The 12425-nt window shown below is 49.6% G+C and overlaps 1 protein-coding gene across 24 annotated transcripts in view; it reads left to right on the top strand.

Annotated features, from left to right (window-relative positions):
* ZBTB7C (zinc finger and BTB domain containing 7C) overlaps positions 1-12425 on the top strand; it is a 388369-nt gene that overhangs the window by 343537 nt on the left and 32407 nt on the right. Inside the window, exon 1 of one of the 24 annotated variants that reach the window (XM_035271000.3) lies at positions 2637-2789. The exons of the other annotated variants lie outside the window; for them this stretch is intronic. The gene's annotated coding sequence lies outside the window, so the exon portion shown is untranslated. Of the gene's footprint in view, positions 1-2636; positions 2790-12425 lie in introns of those variants that run through there. 24 annotated transcript variants of the gene reach the window in all.

The following is a 12425-nucleotide window of genomic DNA, read 5'->3' as shown; positions in this document are numbered from 1 at the left end:
GCAGCCAGTATGTCTTGAGGAGCTCTTGGGCAGTGTCATCTCCCCAGCACATGGATGGAGCTCAAATGCATACCTCGTCATGCTAATGCCGGTAGCACTGGGGGTGGGAGAGGCAGAATTGAGAAAACACAGGGAAGCTTGTCTCCTGGGGATGTTGTCAGATGCCTCTTTTCTCTCCCTGTACCTTGTGCCACCTCCCTCTTCTCTATGCCCTTCAATAGATGACCTATTTCAATGCTGGCAAAGATGCGAGTTCAATTAACTAGAGGAGTCAAAGGATCAAGGGAAATTTAAGAATTCAAAAACAAAAGGTGCCAGTATGTTAATAAGTATGTGACCCTTCACAAAAACAGCACTGAATGGAAGGGACCCTGGACAGCAGGAGAGCCGGGTGTCCGTTCCTTTGAGCTAAGCATCCTTGATCCTGCTATTTTCCCTCTATGTTTGCCAGGCTATAGAGCTCTGGAACCATCCAGCTAAAAAGTGCTTTGATTTCTGTTTTCTATGTTGGCCGTTGAGAGCACCTTTGAGAAGAGGCCCTTACTCTTCTCTTCGTCCTGTCACTGGAGAGCTTGTAGGGGCTGGAAACACTGGGTCACTCGGTCCCAGGGTTCTGTCTGCAGTTGGCCTGGGGATATCATGAAAGTCCTCCTTTCCACACAAGAAAGGTGCAAGGATGCAGCCTTGGCACACAGCTGCCCACACAGGGCTGCGTGGTTCTGAGCTGCTGGGCTCTCTCTGATGGGTCCCTTGGTGCCTAGTGGTGCTCATTATTCCTCTGATAGTTTCCTGCTGAGCATCTGCTGTGTGCCAGACCCAAGGGCCTCGGACACAGGGGAGGTCCCTGCTCCTCACATGCGAAGGGCTGTGTTATGTGAAGGAAAAAGCAATATCTCAGGAATGACCGCACCCCCACCCCCGGGTGGAGGGTGACCTTAGAAAAAGTCATAATGGGCCAGGCATGGTGGCTCATGCCTGTAATCCCAGAACTTTGGGAGGCTGAGGTGGTGGATCACCTGAGGTCAGGAGTTCGAGACCAGCCTGACCAATGTGGTGAAACCCTGTCTCTACTAAAAATACAAATATTAGCCAGACATGGTGGTGGGTGCCTGTAGTCCCAGCTACTCAGGAGGCTGAGGCAGGAGAATTGCTTGAACCCAGAAGGTGAAGATAACAGTGAGCAGAGATCATGCCACTGCAGTCCAGCCTGGGCAATAGAGTGGGACTCCTTCTCAAAAAAGAAAAGCTTGTAATGAGGACTGAATACCCACTGCAGGCCCAGCTGGGACCTGAGGGGCAAGAACAGGGTCTTTGCCCTGAGGAATTATATCTTTGGGGGAGTCTACAGGAGACAAATCAGAGTGAGGAGAGAAAAGGGAGAACTGAGGAGAGGGGATACGGCCTTATGCAGGAAATCAGGGAGCAAGGGCTGAAATGCCCACCCCAGGCCTCTGCTGGTAGCCGCCAGCCACAGGACAGCCTGGCCCTTAAAGAGAGGGGTTGGGGAGCCTGGGCGGAGGCCAGCCAGCCAGCCACAGCCAGACTTAGCCCTGGAAATAAGGAATGGTGAGGTGTCCTTGGGTGGGGGGAGAGGGAGGGCAGGGGAAGGAGAAGAAGAGGCCGAGGGAGGAGCAGAGCCTTCTCCCTGTTCAGACTCAGGGCCTGTTTTAATCCTTTGGCCCAGAAGAGCAGCTGCTGGGAGCCTGTCCATACCTGCCCACAGCCCTGCGCCTGTCCCAGCCCCGGGGACTCTTCGGTTCGCATTGTTTCCTGCACCCCACACCCAAGCCCATGAATAAAGACCGCCACCCCCTGCCCACCGCTGCCCGCCCTCCCCGCCTGGGTGACTCAGGCTGGGCGCCTAGTGGCAGCGGCTCTGCTCGCCTGGCCCCGCTCCGCTGCCTACATCTGTTCCTGATTTGCCGAGCACAGCCAGTAGCCCTTTATGTCTCTGTGACCTAAATGAGGGTGGGGTTTCTTTCCCCTAGACTTAAAAAAATAATCTGCACACCCCCTGCGGTGTACGGATTATTATAGTGTCTGCTTGCTTAGAGGGGACAAGAAAGAGAGGGAAGTCGGACAAGTCCAGTTTAATTGCGACGTGCAGCTGCCGAGGTCTCCTGTCCACTCTGGCCTGTTCTGAGCCAAACCAGTTTTCCAGGGCCAAACTGGGCCTGGTTTCCACATTGGTTCCTGTCAGGAAGCTCCTCCGCCCAGTATGTGCTGTTAAATAGGATCCCGTTCATTCCTTTTCCTCTTATAAACTTCCCTTTCAGGTCATCCTAAGGGAGAGTGGGGCTGTGGCCTGGAGGGGGAAGGGAACTCCAGGCTGCATTTCCAAAAGGGAAGTGGCTCTGTGAGGGAGGCCAGCAGGGGGCTGGCCAGGGTCAAACATCTGGGGTCCCAGCCCAAGGACAAAGCGGAGAGCGGCTTCCCCCTCCCCAGCAGTGCCGGCTGCCTCCCCCATCACAGGCGGTTCTCAGTGCCACCTTTCCTCCGTTCCCCACAGGGAGATGGGATTGAAGGAGCAATGGGAAAAGCATCCCATCCTAAAAATATCTCCCACCTTCTCCCCTCCTAAAAATATCTCCGCCACAAACTTCCCACAGAGCGTGAAACTCTACCTTCCCCATTTCAGTCTTTGCTTGTTTGCTTGTTGGAAGCGCCGGGGGGAGACACTGTGAAGCTTGGCCTGCTGCCCCTGTGTTTGTCTGTTGAGTCTCAGGGAGCTGGCGGCCCTCCTTCAGGAGCAGAACATGGAAAGGAGGCTGCAGATCGGCCTGGGAAAGGTGAGCTGGGGTTGGCACCTGAGGCCAACCTGGCCAATGGATGCAGCCACCCAGGGAGAAGCGGGGAAGGGTGAAAGGTCGGAGGAGTCTTCTGGCCCTGGGCTCCAGGCTTCATAGGCATCATCTCATTTAACCTGTGACTCCCTTTTGTAGCATGGATATTTTTATCTCCGTTTGGGGTCCTCTTACCCCATTTTACAGATGATAGACTTGAAATTCAGAGAAGCAAAGTGTCAACTCTGTTTCACACAGCTAGGACTAGAAATTATGTTTGTCAGTTTCCAATAGTCAAATGCCTTCCTCATACCCCATGCAGCCTCAAAGAGACAGTCATGCCTCATCCATCCATTCATTCATTCATTTGTGGTAAAATTATACATAACACAAGATTCACCATTTAGATATATAATTCAGTAACATTAAGTGTATGTTCACAGTATAATACAAACATCACCACTAGCCATCTCCAGAACTTCTTTAGTATCCCAAATGAAACTTTGTTCCCATTAAATACGAACTCCCCACACCTCCCTCCCCCTGTTTATGGGTAACCGCCATTCTACAATCTCTGTGAATTGGACTATTCCAGGTACTTCACGTAAGCGGAATCAGTGTTTGTCCTTTTATACCTGACACGTCTGATATCCTCCAGGTTCACCCATGTGGTAGCAGGTATTAGAATATCCTTCCTTTTAAGGCCGAATAATGTTCTATTGTGTGTACACATCTCCTTTGGTTTCCCCATTCGTCCACTGATGGACTTTGGGTTGTTTCCATCTTTGAGCTAGTATAACTAATGCTATGAATATGGTTGTACAAATATCTGTTTGAGTCCTTGCTTCTAATTTATTTTGGTTATGTACTCAAACATAGAATTGCTGGATCATATGGTAATCCCATGTCTAATTTTTTGAGGAACCTCCCTAGTGTTTGCCACAGCAGCTGCAGCATTTTATATTCCTACCAGCAGGGCACAAGGGTTCCAGTTTCTCTACATCCTCAGCAATGCTTGTTATGTAGTTCCTTTGAGAGTAGCCATCCTAATGGATATGAGATGGTATTTCATTGTAGTTTTGATTTACACTTCCCTAATAGTTAGTGATGTTGAGTATCTGTTCATGTGCTTACTGGCCATCTGTATGTCTTCTTTAGAGAAATGTCTGTTGAAGTGCTTTACCCAGTTTTGAGTTGAGTTGTTGGGGTTTTTCTGTTGTTGAGTTATTGATGCTTCTTTACTCAAAATTACAAATGACTAGAAGTTTTTTAGAGACTAATGTCATCATTATGTTCCTAAAGAGGACCCCTGGGTAATCACAATACCCCCTGGATCTGCTAAATAGTACCTGTGGTGGTAGTGCCTTTGTGTAAAGTATGTTTTATTGCATCTGAAGTCTCTGGAAATCCGTAGCTGTCGTGAAACTGTCATTCATCATACACATATTAACTTCCTACTATGTACTAGGCACTGTGCTATAGATAATGAAAAGCAGCATGGCATGCTCCTTCCCCTTCAGAACCTTAGACTCTGCTGGGGAAAAGTGGATACAACCTGAAGTGATTTCTGAACCTGAGATCTCAATGTGTGATCTGATGGGAATTTTTGCTGCATTGGGCTGGGTTTTGAGATTGGCTGGGACAACAGGGGCCGGTTAGTGGGGAAAGGAGGGGAAACCCAGCCTCAAAAGGAAGCTAAGGAAAAGATCAGAGCAGAAACATGGGAAGGGCAGGATGGGGTGGGCTGGATCTATAGTTTCTTCTTGTACTAAAGAATGGCATGTTTGCACTCCCTCCCCCAACATGCACAGATGCCTATCACTCTTGGTGGCTTCACTGGGCTTCTAGTCCCTGCAGATGTTTGAGGGAGCAATGAATGGGGAGTATAGATGCAAACCATGGCCTCCTTGGCACTATTTCAGATGGGGGATTTCCCTTCTCTAGGAGAACCCTGTGCTGGAAAAGGTGTGGCACTCACAGTGAAATGGAGCAAGCTCTTCCCAGCTTTGCTGAGGCCCTTAGCAAATATCCACTGAGATGAGGGCAGTCTTCTTCCCCTTCTTTCTCCTGCTCCTCTTGACCTGGACCAGCAAGGTAGCACCAATCCTTTTCTCCAGATGGCACCATTGGATGGCAGTATCTGAATGGCTTTCATAGCTGAAAGCCAGAGACCAGCCTACAGCTGGGATTCAGGGTACAAAGCTTTGGTGAGGATGACTACAGACAGGGCAGGCAGTCACCCTCCAGGATGCCATGGTCTAAAGCATTTCACTCCTCAGTCACTAGGCTGTGAAGTCATTGTGCCTGACACTTTTATTCTCTGCTATGTGTTTAGCAATGCCGGGCATGCAGACCAGCTTAACATGCTTTTACTGAGTGAGTGAAGGGATAAGTCCCTTTCTGCCTTTTTGACACTCACTTTGGTGCCGCTCGAGGTCACAGAGACCTACACTTGACTTCTGGCTCTGCCACACAAAAGCACGGATGCTTGAGGTGAGTTACTTCAGCTCTGTGAGCCTCAGTTGCCTCACCTGTGAAACAGGCTGGTGATTCCAGGAATCTTGCCAGGCCCCATGGACAGCATGTGCATAAAGAGCCTAGCCCTTCCCTCTCCTCCCTCTCCAGGGGCCAGGCCTGACTCCCCTGAAGCCATTTCCATACCATTTTACTCCCTAAGCCTGTTACCAGATCTTCTTTCTGATCTACCACCGTGGCTCAAATCCTGCCCTTCATCCTTGCCTTCCTTTGTCAAAGATGAAAATACCCTTCCTCTGTTCCACTCACAGTGCAGTGAGGAGGCTTTTACTCCAGCGGTTAAGAGCATAACCCTGCAATTGGTAGGAATAGGTCTAATGATGTAGGTATAGCGCAAGGCCTTGCTCTTGGTAATAGGGGCTCCGAATACATGGCAAGGCGGCGGGAGAGGATAGAGGAGCCCGACTTGCTTTCTTGGGCTTCTGTTGAACCACAAAGCACAGATGTCTTGGGAATGCTCTGTGAGCTCTCAAGCTCTCACAGCTTCCTGCCATGTGCCCAGCCTGTCCTCTGTCTGCTCACAGTCTAGGGGAAGACACAGAAGAAAGGGAGAAATAACTCAAGAACCACGTCAGGCAGCTCTCTGGGCTTGACTGTAAATCCGGTCAGGAGCAGTGATAAGAGACAGCAGAGGGAAGAGAAGCATCGAGAGATCTTTCAAAGGGAGAGGGTGTCAGCTGGACCATGGAGAATGCCTAGGAGATGAAACAACAAGGAAGGGAAGGGCATTTTCCAATTGTGGTGAGAATTGAGAAAGGTGAGAGGTGTGCCACCCACAGGAACACCTGGGCAAGGGTGGGTCCAGTGACTGTGGGACACTGTGCTCATTGATGCAGTCAATCTGGAAACAGAAATGCATGAGTACCTACTCTGTGCCCTGCCCTGGCTGCCATGGGCCAGGGATACCAAGGTGGTGGGAGGCCACATGTACCCTCCAGGAGTGGAAGCGGCCTACCTGGCAGGTGCTGCGTGCCCTTAGTGGAGACTGGGAGGATGCTGAGTTCATCTTGCTCTGGAAAGAGCTTGTTCTCTTCCCAAATCACGAGGCCCTGCTGGTTTCTCCCGCTGAGATGTCCTTGGCCCCCTCCTGAGAGGAGATAGTATATTCTGGCCCCCAAATTCTGACCATAATGCTGTGCACATTGTAAAGGTGAAAAGGGCCTTGAGAGATGGTCCATGCTCAGAACGCTCAAACTTTAGAGAGCAGCTGATCAGTGTGCTGGGGAGCTTGTTAAGTCTGGAGATGCCAGGAGCCTACCCAAAGGTTCTGATTCGTACGTCCTGGGTGGGACCAGGGAATTTGCATTTCTAGTAAGCTCCAAAGTGACTTGTTTCCTCTGGGCAGCCATGCTCCTCAGCCTGGGTTGCACATGCGGAGGCTCTGGGGAGTTTTTAAACACTTATGCTCAGGCTGCATGCCCAGAGAGTCTAATTCAACTTGTCTGGGGTTGTGGTCTAGATGCTGGTGGTTTTGTTGTTGTTTTTTTTTAACAGCTCATGAGGTGTCTGATGTGCAGCCTGGGTTAAGACTCACAAGGCTCAAGGTTGAGTGCCACTGACTTCATCTAACCAAGTTGTGTTAGTCAGATTTCTCCAGAGAAGCAGAACCAATAGGATGGAGAGGTGGGAAGGTGGAGAGAGAGAGAGAGAGAGAGAGAGAGAGAGATTGATTTTACAGAATTGGCTCATGCTATTATAAGGGCTGGCAAGCCCAAAATCTACAGGGCAGGCTAGCAGATTAAAGACCTAGGGGAGAGTTGATGATGCAGCCTGGGTCTTGGGACAGAGTTACCTCTTCCTCTGGGGACCTCAGTCGTCTTCTCTTAAGGCCTTCAACTGATTGGATGAGGCCCACCTACATTCTGAAAGGTAATCTGCTTTACTGAAAGTCTACTGATTTAAATGTTAATATTCTCTAAAGGTAATTGACAACTCCCTCTGTTTCTACTTGACCCAGTATCTGGATACCATGTTGATATGTAAGCCAAGTTGATATGTGAGATTAACCAAAGATAACCAGTCTTTGGTTTATCATTTTCAGAGCCCCAGGCACCTTCTTGCATGTCTGTTCTTTCCTCCTTATCTGTGTAGGCCCTGAGTTTACTTCTCCACCCGCTTGTCCTTCTATATACCCTTTAGTCTTCACTTTTTTTTTTTTTTTTTTATGCAATAGCAGTCTCGCTTTTGTTGCCTAGACTGGAGTGCAGTGGGGCTGTCTGGCTCACTGCAACCTCTGCCTTCTGGGTTCAGGTGATTCTCTTGCCTCAGCCTCCTGTGCAGCTGGGATTACAGGCATGCGCCACCACACCCAGCTAATTTTGTATTTTTAGAAGAGACAGGGTTTCTCCGTGTTGGTCAGGATGGTCTCGAACTCTCAACTTCAGGTAATCACCCACTTCAGCCTCCCAAAGTGCTGGGATTACAGGCATGAGCCTGTAAAAAGTGAAGGCCAACGCTTCACTTTTGTCCCACAGTCAGAGCAGCTGTCATTTTCTCTATTCCAGGCAGTTTTTCTGAGCATTTAAGCACTGTTGCACCCTAGTAGTCTGTTAAGCCATTCTTGATGGAAAGCCCAGTCTGGGAGACAGTCTCGAGAAAAAAAAAAGAAGATGAACCATTGTACCCCTATTTACAAATAAGGAAAGTAGAGAAGTGGTCAACAACTCATCTGGAGTTTCATAGCTGGTTCCTCCATTGCAGTTTTATTTATATAATTTACTTGTAAATTATAAAACCATGGAGGGATCCTTCACTTACAGAAGGAAGCTGTGACTCCAGGGGGCTAACCACCTTTCCCAAATCGTGCGTTTGGGCGGGGAGTAGAGCTCGGTCTTCAACCCAAGACTCCTGACATCTAGTGGAACGTCTCTCCACTCTACTCCAAACAGCAGCACAGTGAGAACTTAAGGAGAAGTGTCTTTTCCTGAACCTGTGAACATGCCCAGCACTGCTCAGGCCTGTAGACTTGCATTTGAAGATCTCAGGAACAGGGGAGGGGGAAGCTATAAATTGACTCGGCCTCTAAGTAGAGGGCAGAGTTGGGAGGCCTCCCAGCAGCTGCTGGCTCCCTGGATTTCTATCCAGGTCCTGTTGTTATCTATAATTTTGTGGCTGCTTCATCTATGCTTGCATTTGCACACTTAATGCCATAATCTACAGATATGGTCTTATGGTCTCTGCACACTCGCCTCTTGCTTAGCATTAAATATGGCTCGTGAAATAGATTTTGCTTTAAATCAAAGCCTCGTTATAATGGTTGATCTTGTTAGAAACACATCACCCCCACCTCCACCCCCCAGGGCTTGGCAGCACCCACATCCATGGAGTGTACAGATCCTCCGAAAAATGCATGTGATGTTAGCCAGAGATTGTGATCCAAAGAGTCTGGTTGAGGCAGGCTGCGGGCAGATGGGGGCTCTGGAGACAGGGCCACAAACCAAGGCTGGTGGAGCCAAGGTGGGCACTAGCCCAGGCCGCAGGGATGCCAGCAAGGATTATGGGGCCTCAGGAGGTGAACAGCATGGAAGCTGAAGGTTAGGAGATGCTGCCCGGCTGGCAGATGAAGGAGAGAGCAGATACCATATGGCAGAGACAGAAGACCTCCAAATGGGTGGGCTTTCTCATACAAGAAGCTTCCATGCACTGCCTACTGGGGCTGGATCCAGAACTTGTTGGGAAGGAGGAAGAGGGGCGAGCAGTGGGCAGAGCTGGCAAGGCCCAACCCTGAGCTAATTCCAGGGAGAGGGGTGGATTGGAAGATGAGCTGCCCCTCTCTGCCCCCTCATTTCTGTTAACAGAAAGCAGGCATCGTCTGCTAAGAGCACTTCTCCAAGGGCCCTAGCGGGAAACTGTGTGGTATAGCCGAAGCGGCCCTGGGATGCCACAGCTACCTGTGTGACCTCATGGAGACTGCTTCACACCAGAGCCAAGGAAAGAGGTCAGACCTCCAGGCTTATATCCCAGAGGGCTCTGTCCTCTGGTCCAGAGCTTCCCACCAATGGCTTTGCCTCTTTACCCCTCTTGTCAACTGAACAGCCCAGCACCCTCCTGAGAGCCCTCCAGTTCCTTTGTGCCATGAAAATATTGTTTCTCTGCAAATTCCATGACTGAAAAAGTTTGGAAAGCATGGCTCTACCCCAGTGTTCCCTGAAGGTGTGCTTGCCACACCAGTTCTGCAGGATATTAAAAGGTGTTAGGCAAAGCAGAGAGATTAAACAAGTTCGAGAAATGCAGAGTTCAACAAAGTTAAACAGGTTTCATTACTATGGGCTTCCTCAGGCACATGCGTGTGTGCGTGTGTGTGTGTGTGTGTGAGAGAGAGAGAGAGAGAGAGAGAAAGAGAGAGAAAGAGAAAGAGAGTGTGTCAGAGACAGAGAGAGACTGATTCATTGTGAATCTCCGGCAGGGCCCTGGTATTCAGATACACAAACATTTATGTCATTCAAAGTGCATAGTTGCAAATAAGCAACACAAACTGCTGCTGTCACTCACTTAAGATTCAAGGTGCTGGCAGCAGGGTCCAGCCAGCTGGGCCTAGCGCTGTGTGCAGATGTGCTCACTGCCGGGGGTGGGAATGGAAGGAGGCCCCTCTTCCTCAGTGGGAGGCAGAGTCCCGCTTCCTACCATCAGACTCTCCCCACGGGCCTCTCCAAACCAAAAGGACGTGTTAGACGTTTGGCAGTTAAAGTCTATGACTGCAGAGTCCTTTCCTTGAGTGGAGCAGTGGGAGCTTAGGGGCACCCTGAAGAAGGGAGGCAGTGTTTCCAGAAGCCATCTGTGGGCTTTGTTGCTTTGTTCCAGGCCATCGCCTGCCATTTTCCACTAGAGCAGAACTTCTAGTTTCCACCTTAGCTTACAATCCTTCTCCCAGGGGGACCTTCCCTGCCTTGGGACCACCTTCTTTCTTCTCCCTGTTCCTATTACCATTCTTCTTGTTTTATTTTATTTTTTGAGATAGTCTCGCTAATGCCACCCAGCTTCCCCTAATGGGAATTCCCGGTGGTTGGAATGGTGAGCTGGGTGGCATCACATCAGGTTGGTGGAAGAGATATACTTTGGCATGGGCAGAGCTTAGTGGAGTACCCTCCAGTAACCCCATCCAGCAGCTGCCTATGCATGGAGCCAACCCCACTTCTGTTTTGCGGTGGACTGGGGCCGCCTTCTCATTCTTAATGGCCATATTGCTCAAATTTCCAAGATAATTATCCAACTTTGTGTTGACAATGACTTGGAAAGACCTGCTTAGGAGGAGGACTGGATTGCCAGAGATCAATATCATTATTGTCACTGTCCTTATTAATAAGCATTTAATAACCTGCCATGCACAAGATATCATGGAAGTTCATGGTAAATAAAAAGCATTTATCATGATTTCTGCAATGGACGCTCTTACATTCCAGTCCTATAAGCTTTAGTTTTCTCAACATCTGCAAAGTAAGGATTAACTGCATAATCCCCGCAGCCCCATACAACTCGTGAGACATCTCTGCCCAGAGAGCATCTGTTGAAAACCTGGACCACTTCTTGTTGAGGAAGCCGGCCATGGTGATTGGCCATTGTTTTATTTGTATAACTCATACTGTCACCTCTCCTCCTCCTCTCCTCTCTCTACAACTTCCTTTTCCCTGCTTCCCTTTCCTCCCTTTTCTCCCTGTTTAAATCTCATTAACTTCCCCTCCTGCCTTTCTTCCCGGTTCTGTTACGTTCTGTCTCCCTACCTTCTGCTCCTCCTTGCCCTGGATCCCTCTGGGAGCCCCGGGAGAGAGGGCTGCCCCCTCACAGGAGAAATACGAAGGTGCCCAGGTTGAGCAATCCCTGATGACAACAGGAACTCTTCCTCTGGCATTGAATGGGGCAGGGCAAGACCTCAAGGGTGTGGGCTAGGGGAAAAAGCCCCTGCGCTGTTTGTCTAGTGGAGCTGGGATCACATGATCCTTAAGGGCAGCAAAGGTGGGTGGTGCATACAAGGAGGTGGAGATGAACTAGGGTGACCAACCATCCCAGCTTGCCAGAGACGGAGGGGGTTCCCGGAACGCAGGACTTTCAGTGCTTTAAACAGGGAAGTCCTGGGAAAACCGAGACATGTTGGTCTCACCTTTTGGCTTGGGTGATGGGAAGGAGGGAGGATAACCTCAGGGGTGAGAATAGTGTCTCTGTAGTCCCTTCTGTGGTGCTGACTGGCAGAGTCACAGACTTTTCCCACCCACTGATGCCGGGGCCTCCAGCCTGAGTGGAGAGCTGAGTGGGTGAAGGCAAAATATGGGTCCCAGCACAGTCACTGTGGCTCCCGGAGCCAGCACAAGCATTCTGGCCATGCCTAAGAACTCAAGCTGTGCTTTCTGCCACAACCAGGTAGACATTTGGACATCTCTGTGCCTCAGCATCCTCAACCATGAAAGGTCCTGTCCATCCCTGGCATCCTAAGGCCTTCTTCAGATATGTGCAGACAACATTCCTAGCTCTGCCACCCATGAATTATCCTAGTTTTCAGACTTCAGATGCTCTCAGATGTTCTAGAATGGAACATGCCACTGACTTACTGCAGTCCTGAGACATGTGACTTGGCCACTCCTGGTCTTAGTCTCCTGCTAGGAAAATGAATGTAAAACTAATCATTTCATAAGGCTGGTATAAGGATCAAATGAGGTATTCAGTGTAAAAGACCCCAGCTCAATACCTGGCACACAGTAGGTGCTTAAGAAAGGTTGCATGGAATTAAAGCAACTCTGGACGTGCCTTGACATGCTCAGTGTCCAGGGGTTCTGACTGCGACAGGATCTCGTGTTGAGAGCAGAAGTAATTCAGTGAACCAACAGCATGAAAATCGAGTATGACTTCCAGCTAATCCAGGTCCTCCTGGAGAGAGGGAGAGGGAAGTGCTCTCCTCTCCCCTCCTGGGGATCAAGCCCCTTCAAGGGGTTCCCCTCACCTGTCACATGATGAACCCTCAGGAATACAATGGCACGCTTCACTGTGGCTGTCTTTGTTATGTTTTGAAGTTATAGCAATACAGAAGCAATATTGGGCCAAAGGTTTTCAGAGGAAATCCTTTTTATCCTGATTTATAAATTGTGTAATCAGAAGAAATAAGACTCTCTCATGCTTTCC

The sequence above is a fragment of the Callithrix jacchus genome, chromosome 13, assembly GCF_049354715.1.
Source record: "Callithrix jacchus isolate 240 chromosome 13, calJac240_pri, whole genome shotgun sequence".
Lineage (NCBI taxonomy): Eukaryota > Metazoa > Chordata > Mammalia > Primates > Cebidae > Callithrix > Callithrix jacchus.
Note: the sequence above shows the minus strand (reverse complement) of the source record. Positions and strands in the feature narration are given on the sequence as shown.